A 16,672-nucleotide genomic window follows, 5' to 3' on the forward strand; every position below is an offset into this window, starting at 1 on the left:
TCTTACAAGAGCCAAACGTTGGATGAATCTGTAATTTTGTGAGTTTTAGATATTAGCAAGAAGTTGGAATTTTAGTATCTGATGGTTTACTTGGTAGTTGAAATTTCTTCCTGAGTGTTCATCCTATCTCTTCATCATTGAAAAACAAAATCAGATTTTGCTGTTACTCTGTTAATGACTGTCTTCCTACCAAACGCCTAGCGAAACTGCCATTTGGAACGAGCTGTAGAAGCATCTCTGTAGCTGGTTTTAGTGTTATGGTAAGTAATTTGTGTGACTTCTGAAACATACAAAAGACACACTTACATAGTACACTATGAAGGTTGCTCGTTTCTTCTAATGATCAATATTTCCTCAAAAGTCTTATTTTCTTTTTCCATATTTTCTTTGCTGTTCTTACTTGCTTATGCTGTTCTCTGCCCTTCATCCATTCATAAAATACTTTTATACTTGTACGATGCCTTTAGCAGGTCAAGTGTACTAGTCAGGATTACAAAAATGTGCTACTTTTTTAAAGTTAAAGTGGGAGTAGAAAGACCCTAGCTTCTCCTAGCTATCCAAGTGTAGGCTCTGTCCCTTTGTAAAAGGGGGTGGAGTATAACCAATCACTAAAAACAGTAGGTTTAAGAAGGGGCGGAAATTACCACACCTTTAATAGTCCGAGGTGATGATTCAATTTCTTTTGAGAGAGGAGAGTAAAAGGTCTTCATGCACTTCTCACCGCCTCGCTGAACCTGTGTACAATAGAATTTTCCTTAGTTTGGTTACACTGATGGAAAACAGTAACATAACTGCGTATATCAAAATGACATATCCCCATGTGTCTTCCATTTGGCATGAATGAAAAAAGGAAATGTGTATGTGTTGTGGTTTTGTTTGCTACAGTTTCAAAAATGTTAAGAATTCAGATTTTCAGACACTTACAATTGTTCCTTCTTATACTACCCTCTGTTCTTGAAAGGGAGAGGGAACAGGTCTGTCAGTATTTTTATGTGACTTTTGGTAGAAAAATTAGTACTGCATTTCTGACCCTTACAAATACAGCTGTTCTCCCTGACCTAGTCCAAGGCGGGCATTTATTCCACCCATGTACTGTAGGCTGTGTTAAAACTTTAATGGGAGGTTAGTGCCCTGGGATAATTCTGTCCTAATTTCTGTGGGGGTTAAAGGCAGGATTTTAGAAAACGTTCAGCTTTAATGTCACTGTTTCTATCTCAAATCCACATTAAGGCTCCTATGTCTCCTGTGAGAGCACAGTCAGGCCAGCACTTAGGAGCCTCCCAGCCAAAAACTTACAGCTTGGCCAATGCATCACTCGGGCAATAGGCTGGTGGGGTTGTTCCCAAACTGGTTTCCTGTCTTTACCACTTGTCTGGTTTGTTGCCAGAGTTGCTTGTATATTGTCTTTATTTCTCCTACAGTATTGGCCAGAAGGGAGGGCTTGCAGATTCCATTCGTCTGCAGTGGTGACAAATGGAGCTCAAAAAAGACTTAGAAGAAAAATGTTTTTCTTCTTTCAAGTTTTCAAATTTACTGTGCTCTTTTTAATGTTTTTTCTCTGTTTTCCTTACCTCTGTGGTCCTTTCTCTCTGAATGTGTGCACATATACTTCTAGATCTCTAATTCATTGACATGTCTGGTGAGAACAAGGTAAAAAGACAGTTCCAGTTCTCATGCCTTTATTTTGCTAAAGCCGTGGAGCTGGGGCACTTCAGTGTGCTTTCAGATTTCTATAAGACACTTTAGAGCCCAGAAATATTAGCAGCACAAGTTAAAAAGCAATGCTAATCACAAACTCTTACTCATTCTTACTAAGGAAAATGTACCACCTTGGCGTGTCTGTCTTCAGCAGGTTAGGAGAAGATACAAATAGTTTACAACCGTCATCATTTTAGAGGAAGTATTCTTAGGAAACCGAAAGGTGATGTGTCGTTTGGTAGCTTGTACATTGCTGCCTGGCAGAGCAACTCTTTCTTTATGCATTCAGCCTTTTTCAAAACAGCACTAACTGTATATCTACCAGGGATAATGGCTTCAGCTGAAGAAATAGGTTCCCATAATTGTTACTGTATTGAAATTACTATTATTTATCTGATAGAAGTGACAATGAGTGGCGCTGGAACAGGAATAACAATGCTGTGTGAGAGATTTCCCTGCTGGCGCAGGAAGATCTTAATAGGCTGAACATCAAGAGTTTTGTGTAGTTCAGGGAAGTGCTGGGTGAGCTGTGTGGGAGGAGGCCTGGGAAGAGGCAGGGGTTGCTGTTTTGGGCAGATCTCCTTCCTGCTGGAGATGCTGCAGAGTGGCCTAGGTGGGAACTGATTGGGAATGCCACGTGAACAGATTCTTTCTGTCTCCGAGAACAGCTGGAGGATTTTGCATGGGAGGTGCTCTTGGCTCAGGGATTTCAAATGGGAGGGTTTTTTCTCAGCTTGAGAACGCATTTTTTCCGCTTGACTCACTGAGTGAAATCTAAATGAGTGATAAAATTTCTAAAAGTAATGTTGAATTGGTTAGAATAATAAAAAGTGCATTTATCATCAGGAAGGAAGAGCAAAAGAGGAAAGATTCAATGACGAGGAAGTCACCACCTTCTCGATAACAATGGAGGGTTGCAGGCAGCTGAACACACCTCTGTCCAACAGCCTGCCTCATTCTCCAGCCACATGGTGATGTACCACTGGAGAGAATTGTTCTGAAACTACTATCAGCCCCCTATCCCACAGGCAGTACCCACACACGTTTCTGTAGGGACACTTTCCATTGAAAAGACATTACACTGTGAACATGTTTGCATGGGTTAATTTGTCGTATAGAGTGCAGGCCCATGTGTACATAAAAGGAAACTGCCCACTAACTCCTGCAGAACCCATTTTTTTCCAGGAACAACACCAGCCTTTGTTTCTTCTCTTTGGCTTGGCACGTAGAGCAAGGAACGAACATAAAATACTGGCACTGAAGTGGAGTCTGGTGTGATTGATGTATGCTGTAGATAAAGCTAGGTACCTGTAGGAGACAGGGAGGGGCTATTGGCTTAAATGCCTTTTTAAGACAATAACCATAAAAATACTCCTTTAATGATTTTACATTTCTGTACTGCATTTCCTTTGTGCGTTCCTGAGCAGTTTGCCAGACTTCAACTGCTGTATCAATTACTTTGTACTTACAGTTTGAAAGAGCGCTGGGAGCAGAGCACCGTGTTCTGTGTGCTGCCTGTCCAGATCAGCCCGGCTGCCGTCCCTGTCAGTGTTGGAGGAATCGCAGAATTAGATCGCTAAACCAGGGAAGAGATAGGGTCATATTTTAACTTCAGTTACATAGGAACAAAAGAAAGATTCAAACCCCAAGATTTTTAGCTCTATCTCAAAAGTAGCTACAGATATTAAATTTAGGATGTGTTTGGGATGGGGAGCTTAAGAGAAGACTTTGTTCTTCCCCTGAGACCTGGCTTGCTAGTTTTTCAGGTCCAACCAGGCTTTTTCAGTTGAGGTTTAAATGTCTGAAAATGATGATTCAAAATGGAAACATTGACAGAGTAAGCAACATAACATAAAAATATTTATTAAACATCCCTACATGCAATTCTTTCCAAAGGGCAATTCTGATTTGTCGCTAGCCTGCATTAGTCTCCATTTTCTCTTATGTTTATTTATGAAATCTGTCCTATCACAGGTATGTTAAAATACTGTCCTTGTCATCTGAGAAAAGGAGACTGATGCTTGTGTTTGTTAAATTCATGCTGGTTGTGATGGCTGTCCCTGGAAACTTCAAAAAAGCAGGACAGGCAAAATGGAAAAAATCATCTCATAGATTTGTAATGCCCCAAACCAGTACTGCTCTTCATTTGGAACAGGCTCCTGGCTTTTACATCAAAACAACTCCACTGCTGGGTATCGGATCTTCTAGGTCTTTTTGTGATGGGATTGCTTTTTGTGGGAGCAGTGAATTTTCAGCGACAGGGAGATAAGAGGCCTTGCGTATGGTGAGGTCTCCAATTTTCATTTGTTCACTATTCGTAACAAATTCTCCCTGCCTTAATTCCCATCATGTGAAACTACTGTATTTTACTTTGTCATTTCATTTATCAGCAGTTCAGTTGGTGATAATTAGATTGCATTTTTCATGCTGGGTCCTTTCATTCTTCTCTAGCCTGCTGTTATGTGAAGTGGTCTTGGCAAGAAACTCATTCTTTAAAAAAAAACAAAATACAAAACTGAACACATCTCAGATCCTGCTAATTAAGAAAACAATCAGCTTCTAGGGTTGAAAAAGATAATCAACACACTTGAACCTGCTGCACACAAGAATCATTGTGTATTAATAAGACTAACTTTCTTACTGAGTTGGAAAAGATTGTGTATGTAGTTGCCATAAAGAGATATTTTTTTAAGTGCTGTCCAGATACTCAAGAGTTACAGCCCACAGTATTGGTGCTAATTTTTTGCTACAACCTGTAAATCAAAGTTGTACATTAGCTCTGTGCTCTCCCTATTAGGAAAAGACATATAGGTGATTATGTAAATATCATACTTCTGGCCTGTCTGTTAATATTAGGAGCAGAGTGAGGGAATGAGAGAGCAGAAAGCAGTCACATCTAAAAATATACCTGAGAAACAGAACTAAGATAGCAGCACTGCACACTGTTAAGGGAGGGTGTCTTCACTTCATACGGCACAGCCCTTTCCTTAGGGTGGTCACCCAGGGATGGATTTGAAGCACTGGAGGCTCCCTCATGGAGCACAGGTGGTCCCCCTGTGCCCAGGTTCTGGGCAGAGTCAGATTCCCCCGTACGCTACAGCGTCCGCCAGTGGGTTGCTTCAGCAACATCTCTTCTCTTGCCTTTTAACACTAAATAATAGAAATATTTGGAGACTTCTCAGATCCAAAGGATTTCTTAGCAATTTATCCACAATGCAACTTTTCCTTTCAGACATGAACATCCTTCACTCTCTTCAGTATAACTCTGAAGAGGCTTTCAGAAACAGTTGCTGATGATGCAGTCTTTCTTCCTTTGTTCTTACAAAGCAGGATTTTTTTCAGCCCAATCATCACGACCTTAAATATGAACATTAGCATATATATATTTTAAGCAAAAATGCTTCATAGGTGAATAGGCAGGGGTTTTAACAGACTTTTAAATAATTCCAAAAATAACTGGCTTTCTTTTTCAGCCTTGTCTTATATGTCATTCTTTATATGAGTTAACCTATTTTTTTGCTAAGCTTTTGTTTTTATTCCATTACTTTCCATTTCTGGTAATAAAAATTGTGTGTATTCTCCAGAGAAAAACTGTGGGTTATACTTTAACTTGCACTGTTGTGGTAACGCTTTGTGATTTGTGTTACAGTGGCATTCCAAAGATATTCAACAAAATTCAGACTTTTCCTGCTGAAGGAGTGTGTTAGGCAGCATGCAAACATAATTGGGATTGTTTCTTTTTCAATGCTAGATAAGAAGGTGTGAGGACAAATAAAATACAAAATGAAAAGAATCCCTGTTCCAGATGCTTTAGATTCCTGCCTCCCCACCCAGATTTTTTAAGGACACTGCAAGTATGCTACTGTGTTGCATGAAGTTTTTCTTCTTTATAGCCCTACCCAAGATCTAACAATTATTGATTAGTCATGTTTCTCATTGCACTGTGTCTTTACCAACAGCTTCTGGGGTGTATTGCTGTTTTTACAAACATCTTTACGAGGCTAAAAATATTTCAAATTTTTTGCAGTAGATTTCTTGAGTTAGTAACTAGAAATAAAAGTCGGAGGAGCTACCACTTGATAAAAAGCAGTGACAGAATGTTTTCTCCTGATCAGTTCAGCACTAACTAGCTGTATAACCAGGCAGAGGGCTTGAAGTTCTCTATAAATTTGTATTTTCAGGGAAAGGACTGCTGAAAATAGAACTGGGGAAGACAACTTTCTCTTGTTCGTACTGACTTCCTCTTTCAGGTTTGTTTTTTGCTGCAAATACAGTTCAGGTCTCTAACAATTTAAAAATGTGTCTCATTACAAGCAGAAGAAGGGATGCGTTAGCAATTTTGCCTTCCAAACATTTCAGACTTCTTAAGCGCTCTCTCTGCCATCCTCTGTTGTAATGGTTTCGGAGTATGTGCAGTTGCGGTCAAATCGGTGTATTTGACTTTTGGCATAGTGCTGTTTGGTTTCAACATCCTTATAAAGCTTACCTAGGAAGAAACACAAACCCACAAATTTAAAGATGAGATACTGTAAGAAATACTATAATAATGCCTATCGGAACATTTTCGGGTTTATTTCATTACATCAGTGTTGTGGCTTCAGTGTATTTAAGTTTAGGGCTTAGACTGGCTGAATTAACAGGTGTTAAAGCGACATTGATCAAAATTTATGAGTTTGCCTTTTTAATGGAAAAGACATTTCTTCTGCAGCTAAAGAAAGATAGCACCAGGCTCATGGGAAGAATAATCCTTGCCTAACTCTGTCACTGATTTTCAAGGCTTTAGCTGATAAATTAAGCTTGATTTCAGTAATGGATACAAAAATCAACCTCGAATATCTGAGTGATAGTGACATACTTGAGTCTTGCATCAGTCAGTATTTGGTTAATTATCTAAGTATCACTGCAAAGAGAGCAGACTCCAGCTGGCTGTAATTAGGGCTGAATTGTTCCATGCCTTCAAGACAATTTTTACATTCATGGGATCTGCAGCTTTCTGTTGTCCTAATTTCCTGTAACATAAAAGTACTTGTCTCTCAAAGAATCAAAGGAGGGCAAATAGTGAGAGAGACTGTGAGGATAAATCTTATTAACGTCCTTAGAGGTCTGGCTGAGAAATATGCATTGCAAGTCTCAAGGAAAAAAAAAAAAAAAAGAAAAAAATTAAAAACCCACCAGAAATCATAGCCAAAAAGTGTTATTTCAGTTGATTAGAAGAAAAGGTGGATCTTTAGGAAGCACAGTGGGTTCTATAAAATCTGAAATCTGTGCTCTGTAAATCTTGGTCTTAATGAGAGACCACCAGCCTGTGTAGGAAGAAACTTGGATAGCAAATCAGGAGTGGGTGTGACATAAAACAGTGAATGAAGATTCAGTAATTCAGTAGCCATGGGATACCGCACTAGAAGTGCGATATATCACATCCAATTTGTTGAAGTCAGTCTCCCTTTTTTGTCCTTATGCTGCTGAATTACTAGCACTGCAGTACTGGCATTCGCTTTTATGGATGTCCCAGCTTCAGGAAACGCTCCTCGTCTCGCTTCCTCTCTTCAGTACTCGGGTCATCATGACCTGTGCTCTGTGCAGCTTCTGTTGTTATCAGCCTTTATTTCAACTCATGATCAAGATGAGCAAGTTTTCAAATTATTACTCTCTTTGGGGAAGAAATAGCCTTTTGTTTAATTTGCATGTAAAATTACACATTGGTGTTTAAGTGGTATCCAATGTGGAAGGGTATAGGCCAGGAACTGTGCAAAAAAAAAAAAGGTGGGGAGGCAATTAACGTTATTGTTTTAAGAGCCACCTGCAAATAGATAATACCAGTCCATAGCCCCGTGTGAAGTACACTAGTCTGTATCTTGAGAACAGGTAAAACAAGGTCATATCTTTTGTGATTTACCTGAGCTCCTCACAGTTCCCAAAGAAAACATTTGGCCCTAGGGAATCTGTTGGACAGAAGAGTGGTGCTAATGTGGCCCTTGCCACAGGCTGCTCTGCCGATTTTAAATGACTGAAGTATTCTTTTGAAGGTATACTTGAGCAGAATGGGAAGTTTTAATGCCACACGGTAAGTCAGTGTGTGCTCAAGAGCTTCAGAACAGTATCTGTCTTGCCGTGATGCCCACATAAAACTTGCTGCTGTTCATCTGCTGAAATCTCTACTGATGACTGCTTCTTGGGGTGTGGAGGGTGACAGAGCTACGGCAGCTACCTTACTGCTGCTCCGAGGTGTGCAGTCTTGTCCCCTCTGTGGCTGAATGTTTGGTGCTTGTTGCTTATCCTCATGAGTCCATTAAACTTGCTGATTGGGCAGAAAACGACTTTTCTTCCGCATCCACAGGTTGGTTTGCTGCAGTTTGAAAGCTGGGTTGGTTCAGAGGTGTCAGGAGAACACAGAGCCAGTACAAGAGAAGTAGTGAGGGTACATGAAGGTGAGCATCTTCAACTAATTTCAGTTTACAAATGTCTTATAAGCATAAGGGCCTAAAGGGAGTTAACAAATGCTGTAGCTGAAGAAGATGTACAAGTTAAATTCCTTCTTCTTTATTAAATGCAAATAAAATATTTTCATAGGTAGCAATAGTTGCATGTATCTTTTACTGATTACCTTCATATCTGTCTGTGTTTTCTTTTCAGATTTAGATCTGTTCAGACAGGCATCTCCAGCAGTGGCTGTGCAGGTATCTCTGAGCTCCATTTAGAAACTGTTTTTGCAATGTGGTCATGTAACTGTTATTACTCAACTTTCTGCATGTGATCAATTGTTCTTCAGTGCTGTGGCATTGTTCACTAGGCAAACATAGGTAATTTGTGTATAAGAGCACTTCTAGTGTTGCAAGTCTGAAGTGTAGAATATACACACAAGAAAAGAAATTTTCTTTTGTATGCTAAAATAAACTTTTTCAATTTTCTTTTGTGTACTTGATTATGTTGTTAATAGAGAATTAATGTACGTTTTGCTATTTAGACAAGAATAATTTACTTATTGAACTGCTGCTGTAGAAGTTTATATTCTCTAAGCATAGAATTTAGAATCACAGATTGTGTTTATTGACTGAAAGTAAGTCTCCTAATCCTCAGTATCTAGATAATTTCCTTGAAACTTTACTGTGACAACTACGGAAAAACAGCCGAACAGATAAGTAACTGCTATCCAAATCTGTGTGTACATAACTGTTTCAGCTCTAGCCATACACTGGTAAATCACACCATAGAATCGCTTATACATGGTTTGACGTTAGTTAAGTCAGTCTAGTAACTAGCTGTGCACAAAGGGGATTGATGAACTGTCCTCCCTCCATACCCACAGGCCAGCCCTTCTTCTTCCCTTTAGCCTGGGCTAGCACTTAGCCAAAGGAAAGGGAGGTGAGGGGTGAGTAATTCAATTCCTTCCCTCCCCACTAAGTTCCCTTTCTTCAGGTTTGGTTTCCAGCAGGGGAATTTGCTGCAGGGTCCCGTAAGCACCAATACTGGAGGGACAGCTGAGCGGTGGCTTTTAACATTAAACACACGAACTACAGAACTGTGACAGGTTTTTCAGTGTTTATAGACCACATAGCTGCAGTCTCCATTTAGCATGTTTATATTTCAGTGGTTTTCAGCTATCTAAAGAATGGTATGTTTTCCAAGAACACTAAAAGAGAATTCAGTTATCATGACAAAATGTTAAAGGCACAACTTGCAACAAAATTCAGGAGCTCTTCAAAACTTCCTCAACTCTACATTGTGGTTCATGAGGTGATTAATCCTGCAGTGACCCTGCACTCCCAACTGCCTCACCTCATGCAGAAGTTAAAGCATGTATCTTGCAGTTCGTGTTACAAAGATCTATGTAACTTCCATCACGAGGGATAACAATTCTTAATTGTTTGGAGTTGAACATTGACTGCAATAACTGCTAACCCTCTTTCTGCAGTGGTGTGCCACAGAAGTGGCTTTCATTTTGAAAAGTGATTGGAGTACACTATAATGCTTAATGCATCATTTTAACAGTCCTCTCAAAAAGCCTACTGTCTTGGTACATTATTATCTTAGACTCTGCAGTTGTTTCTTATTTAAATGTCCAATCTCACTTGAGGTTTAATGTAATTAGAACCAGCCTGTGGAAAAATCTTTTTCTATTATGTCTTAGCTATTGTTCCAGTCAAGATGGTAAAGCAAATCAAGCAGGATATAATGAAAATGATAAAACCGTTTGCAAGAGGCAGTTTTCCTGAGGGAAGTAAAAGGCAGCACCACTTTTCATTTTGCTTTGTATTTCTGAACATGGTATGTGCCTGGAATAGCTCCACGGAGACTTCTCCGATACACCTGAGAGCAGAGTCAGGGACGTCTGACAGCAATCTGACTTGACTGATACAGGAGGGAACCAAAAGTACCATGGCAATAAGCCTCTTCCGCTATTAACGTTGCTTTACCCCCCTGTTCAGCCAACACTAGGTCTATGTGCCATCTAAGCTATATGTGAAGGAGTTGGGTGTACAGTAATAAGCATCTTAGATTATTTTTTTTTTTCCCTCTAGCTATAGCATCTTGAATGGGGAGGTATGTCCAAAGTGTAGTATCCAAAAAGATACTGCAAAGCTATTCGTACCCAAAGCAATAGTGTAATATGCATTTCTCTGACAAGAAGTGATGTTCCTGGTATAAAAGGGTAGATACAAGAATGTCGGAGGCAGAGAGTCGGTTATCTTGGTCTGGCTTGGAGGCAGGATCACTGCAAGGCAGGAGATCTAAGCTGGGCCCTCACTGCTTTCGCTGCTTGTCGGATTTCTGAGGAGTTCAGATGTTATTACTCTACATCTTTTAGCTCTTATGTAAGGTTGATAATTTTATGTCAAAGCTGCTTTGCAACATCTTTTCTCTCTTGTGCACAAGCCACTTGAGAACAGGCTTTTGTATTGTCAGCTTGCATTACAGTAATCTGTATTAATTCACAGTAGTATTGATAAACTTTAAGTCAGAGAGGCTTAATCAAGAGGTTGCATGCCATAGAATGTAGTTAGAAAGGCAGTGCTTTCAAGGAGCGATGGCAGGACTTTCAGTCTTGCTATTTTAGCTCACAGCAGCTGCGTATGGATGGGTCGAGTTTCCGAGTTGCACAATGCCTTGCCGTTGCAACGCAGCCAGATTTATCCGCTGCTGTGATGTTAGGTTCATCTTTGACAATGGGGTTTTGAAAATGCAGAGAAGTGCAGCCAACTAAATCTGCATTCATACAGATGTCAGAAGCAACAGATCAATCTTGCTTTTCAAAAGCTAATGACATAGAAATTCAATTCAAGTAATTCAAAGGATCAAAAAATCATTAATTTACTACCTGCAAACTATTTTAAAACTTCAGGTGTAATTTAAAAAAAAAAAATTCTACCTGAAAAAATTCTCTTGTTTATAAGCTTCTGGTTTTGGTGCTGTCTAATTCGTAGAGCACCTGTGCACAAGTTTGTCTTTTTCTGTTGCCTTGAACTCTTTGGAACTGAGGAAGCAGGAATTTCTTCCTCTCCCCTTCCCCCCATTCCTTTTTTGTAAAGAAATGATTAAATGCCTGGAGTGCAAATGCTGCGCATGAATATTTATAAGAACTTTTATAACATTTAGCAAGGCAATGCTTCATGGCTGTCTCTTTCTGAATGCACATAATAAAGTCCCCATAATTTCTTTGAAGCTGCACTTGCTCTTTATTAATTTGATCACAGATTGGTAGGAACTGTAGGCTCCTCAGGGCTGTAGGGCTGCAGTTGTCAGTGATGACAAAACACAGAGATCACTGCTGTGTAACCTACTTTTCTGTTAAAATGCCTGTGTTTAACATGTAATAAGAATACATTTTTCAGGCATCGTTTACGTTTAAGTTGCAGAAAATTGCTAGGTAGAAATCTGTTACCTGCATTGGATAAATACCTGATTCCCTGCATTTGTATTTTAGTCCTGGAAGAAACAGAGTTAAATGTCTTTTGCTTGAACTAGTAACACTGTAGAACAATTGAATGGCCCCAGAGCACACTCTGCAAACTGCTTGGAGGATCCTCCTGTTAATGCAAAAAATGTTTGAGTCTCCACTTCTTCCTCTGCATATTGTCTCTCGGTAATAGTGCGTCCTGTGAATACCTAATCGTGGGTAAAATGCCTCAAAGTGTAATGCACCCATTTCTAAAAAGCAAATGGAAACTGGTAGCTGTTAATAGCGGTATTTATCCCCTTGACATCCTTAAAGAATTTTGATCAGATTAAGCACATGAACAGTCTAAGGAGAGGAGAAGGAAGAATGACTTTAGAAATGGGCAAAAGGGAGGGGAGGACAGAGTTTGTTCATTTATCAAAGCTGAAGATAATTTTAGAACTGGGTTTGCAAGTTCCTTGCTCATAACATTATATATTATAACCTCTCCCCTCCTCCTCTTTAAAATAAATAAATTGCCATAAATTTCATGTGCTCGTGTCCACAAAGTTACTATATTAATTGAAGATTTACAGTGCTTATTTAAAAGCTGGATTGTAGTTTGTGTTGGAAGTTATGTATTGGAAATTTGTAAACGATGTGTAGGTCTGTATGAATGCATGTATTTTGGTAAATACTACACAAAAAAGAACCTCCTTCAGCCACCCGTACCAGGCAAAGTACCACACAAACACAGCCGTCACTGCTTACATTCACTGTGGGCTAAAAATTTTGCCTTGACCATTCCCATGGTGTGGTGGTGAAACATTCCCAATGTCAGCCTTGGTACAGCAGACCCACTGCGAAGGCAGCGGTGGGAATCGGTGCTAAAAGCATTGCAGTGGGCACAGCCATATGATCTCACGTGGTGTCAGCTACAATAGGCATCCAGAAGTGTCTAGCTGGGTTTAGCATGTCCTTGCTATGTTCTGATAGACTGGTTTCTATAGAGATATGTTTTAAACATTCACTAGGTTGACATCTTTCCCTGGGATAAACTGTTGAAATTAATTTTTCCTTGGGTTCATTACTAGTAGAGAGTTTGGGGTTTTTTATGATATCTTCTCAGTTTTAAGTCCTCTTTTATCTGGTAACACTTCAGCTTTCTGCCTGTGATGTGTATGTCTTATGTAGATCTCAATCTGAAGATCTCAGAAGCATGCCAACATGTTTCATACTTGTGAATTTCTTCCTTTTCCTGTGTGTGTTTATAAATATGTATAATATATACTTCTGTACTACACAGGTGTATTTTTAAAGAAGGCACGTGTTTGTGTGTCTCTAACCCCAAAACTACTATGCTTAAGTTTCCGCTGGTGGTTTCAGTCTCTTTCACAAATGTTTTGGGCCCAGCAATTTTTAGAATCGCTTTCAGGATCAGAAAAGGAGAACTGAAAGAGACAGTATCAACAAGCAGTTTACATTTCAATTAAAGCTGTATGCTTGCAGTATTACATTTATCCCCATGTATTACAACAATAATATTGGAGAAAAATAATACTATCATTTGTGTTTTAGTTCCACTTGCAAAGCTTTTAAGCCAGCCACCTGATGCATAACCTTTGAACATGTAAGATTCACAACTTGGTTACTACTGTAAGAAAAGTATGTACTCACCGGAGAGCTGTTTGAGTATATTTAGCAGCAGTAGTAATGCTGAATCTTGGTATAGCAGTGCAGTGTTTGCATCTGTAAGAAAACAAAGGTATTGTCCACGTTGTTGTGGGATAACTTATCAAATCCATTCAAACAGCTTAAAAAAATTACAATCCTTTGAATAATATTAACAACAAGAGTTTTTGAATCATATTCTTCATAGGGAAGATTGAAATTGGACTTAAAAATTAGTTTGACAGCTCTTCCTAGTTTCTTTCTTTATGCTTTATTTTTAGAGTATAACAATAAAGTGTGCACCAGGAAATGACTAGGCATACCAAGCCGTGTGATTATAGGGACCTTTTGAGACTTTCATTTGTCTCTGGATCCTGGCATATTAAAAGTTCACAGAGATTTGAGGCAGAATTTATTTTGTTACTTTTATATAGACTCAAACTAGTCCTTACATCACACCCTATAAAATAAAAACCCTCACTCAAGTAGTGAACTTGCTGTTGGAGCTTCATATCTTACTTAAAACTAGTTACCACGGACTGGCTCCATTGCTAAAAGGGGACACACGGGCAGTGTGAGGAGTTTGCTTTTTCCCTTCTTTAGCTCAGCACTGCAGACACTAATGATGATGTTGCCTAATTTCAGCAAGCAGCTATCTCATTATCTCTGTGAAGTCTCTCTTCTGCTCCTCTCCGTTCCAGTTTTTATTTCTCTCAAGTTTTAGCATGTAATTAGAAGAGTACAGTGGCTGAAGAGTGAAAACTGAATTTTTCCAAATGCCGTTACTTGTAAAATGTCGTACATCGCCCACACATCCCAAGGCATGTCGAAGATCTTGTCTCATTTGTCTTGAGATTTAAGCGAAATCATCTGCTGAGCGTTTCAGACTATCTGTGTGCACGACGATTCATCCAGGCTTCTCTGAAAAGAAAAATGTGAAAATAAGACATGGTTAATGTACCAGTCTTTTATGTCTAGAGAACAGATTTAACATAGGACATTAGAGATACAGGCTTACAGTCTTTCATAATTAGCATTATGAAACCATCCTTTTGTTAATCATGTTGAATTATATCAGACTTGGAAGAATTCTCTGCTGGAACAGCAGTACAGTATGTTGGTACTGAATTGCATTTGGCAAAACGCAGCGGGGCTGGCAGCAGAATAGCAGTGAACTGGAGCAGAGCAGAAGCTCCGCTAAAATGGAGCGAGTGTAACTGGCTGTGCACCTGCTTCCGACCCCAGCCGGGAGGAGCGCGGAGGTAAAGCGGAGCGGGGCGGCTCTGTGGCGGCGGGGCCTGCTGAGCACGGCCGTGGTGGGGAAGGCAATACCTGCTTTGGCAGAACCAGAGCTGAACAGAAATGAGAGGTTACATGAAGCTGCTCTTTAAAGCCAGTGTATTCTGAGAAATGCTGTTTTGTGGCTTTCCACTTTTCTCTTTAGTCTTCCTGTCCCTGCAATACCATATGAAAGTAAGGAAATTATTTTGCTCTCTACAGGGGAAAAAAGGAGAAAAAATACTTTTATCTAAGTAACATTTTTGTTTTAATATGTATTGAGAAACCTGCACAGTGAGGAGCAAATCTGCTTCGGTTTCTCAGCATACTTGTATGAAGCAACACCAGGGCCAAGTACTACAACTGCATACAGATGTGATAAGCAGCTGATAAATATCCTGTTATTGAATTTCATAATTTAATTTTTTTTTTTACATACTGCATTCTGGCATCCAAACATAGTTCTGCTGCCTTTTTTTAGTTTGACATATTGGAACCTCTATCAAAATTAAGGTGTTAGGCTCACTGTTAACATACTTGGTTTCAATAAAAGGCTTTTTAAAAAAGCCGACACTTCTCTGAGTGATTGTTGTATGAGAAATTATTTGAGTAGGGGGTACTTAAAACAGCCACAGAAGGTGAAGTTGTTAGTGATTAATTTTCTGATTATGCCAAAAAATATTTCTACAAATCTCTGTGGAAATCCAAGAAATTAAACATTGAAGCTTCGTGCAAATTGCTCAGACTGTTTTTTCCATTGCATAACTGCCTGATACTATTGCAAACCAAAAGGGTTTGCTTTTTTAAAAATAAAACACAAATTCATTGTATCTGCAAAACCACGTGTCCTCTCTTCCTCATGCCTCTGTATGACTTCTTTCCAGATGCTGAATTTTAGTGAGCTATGTATCGGTATCTTCATTAACAAGTATACAAAAGGCTAAATTAACTTTTAAATATAGTAGCTTTTAATTTAATTTCATATTTTGCTATATTGTTATGAAGCAATTAAAATGATAAAAATGCAGTATGTATTATGTGGATTAGGTGGCTATAGGCGATAGCTCTGAAACTGATTGTAAGTAGGAGGTTGTTACCGAGTTGGCATGAGATGTTATGTATTCATCCTGGTCCTAAAATTAGTCAAGTTTTTTTTTTTATGAGTAGTCTGAAAGAAAATGTGACTAGGGAGAGCAGGAAATTGGAAAGCAGAGATACTCACTGATTGTATTGAAAAAAGGCTTGAGCAAATAATTTGTATTTATGTGCAATTGTAAACTGGGAATGAAGAGTTTAGGCCAGGCTTGCCTGACTCCACTGAGAGAAGCAAAGATCTTCAGAAGTTTGTGGAAGTCATGACCACCCCGTTACGAGTTCTGGATGACAGTCTGGACTTAAAAAGGCAGTGCCTGGACTCCATGTGTGGAGGAATCTATTTCAAGAGTAGGAAGGGTTTGTTTCCATTGTGTTTGTCACTGGTATGAAGCTCCAGGAACGCTGTGTTGTCTTTTGGAGAGCAACAGTCCAAGGGTGCTAATAACAACTCACAAAAGTCACCAGTGATTAAAGGTTTGAGCAGCTTATTTGACAGAGAAGTCTTGAGAGCTCAATTTGCTCATTTTTTTAATTGAAAAAAGGCAAAGTGGAACCAATAGAACTTCTTAAGTATGAGTGCAAAAGAAATGAGTAAAACTGTGTTGCATAGCTGTTGCAACTACCATTGCAATTCACCATTTGACTAACAGTTGGGATCCCAGATACTGTTTATGTAGCCATAACACATGCCACCATGTGTTATTAAGCCAAGTTTGAACTCATAACCTTGAAATCTGCCATACAGATTTTTTTTCTATGTAAATTGTAAGATTAAGTACTACAGAGAGCATGTAATCTTTTCTATGGACCATACTAGGGAGGTCTGGCATACGCATCACCTTGTGCATAGTGTTGATGAAGTAGTATTGGGGAAGCGTGATTTAGATTCCTGAGCAGTTTTCCTCATTCGGTGGAGTATTGACGTTGTCTCCTGACCTGTCTATAGAGACTGAGCCCAGGACCTCAACAGGGAGCAGTGGGAAGAGCATTGCTACTGTTTTGCAACTTGGTGCAGCTTACGCGGACGGGAGAGTACGTCTTGGTTTCTTAGTGTCT

At 39.3% G+C, this 16,672-nt stretch overlaps 1 protein-coding gene across 9 annotated transcripts in view; it reads left to right on the forward strand.

Annotated features, from left to right (window-relative positions):
* Positions 1–16,672, forward strand: part of PEAK1 (pseudopodium enriched atypical kinase 1) — a 113,504-nt gene that overhangs the window by 52,050 nt on the left and 44,782 nt on the right. For 3 of the 9 annotated variants that reach the window (XM_068410878.1, XM_068410886.1, XM_068410881.1), the window contains exons 3-5: positions 5,880–5,948; positions 8,036–8,126; positions 8,332–8,375. The exons of 1 other annotated variant lie outside the window; for it this stretch is intronic. The gene's annotated coding sequence lies outside the window, so the exon portion shown is untranslated. Of the gene's footprint in view, positions 1–5,449; positions 5,553–5,879; positions 5,949–7,733; positions 7,763–8,035; positions 8,127–8,331; positions 8,376–16,672 lie in introns of those variants that run through there. 5 more of the 9 variants (XM_068410880.1, XM_068410884.1, XM_068410879.1 and 2 more) reach the window with 5 other exon arrangements.

This window comes from Nyctibius grandis, chromosome 11 (genome assembly GCF_013368605.1).
Source record: "Nyctibius grandis isolate bNycGra1 chromosome 11, bNycGra1.pri, whole genome shotgun sequence".
NCBI lineage: Eukaryota > Metazoa > Chordata > Aves > Nyctibiiformes > Nyctibiidae > Nyctibius > Nyctibius grandis.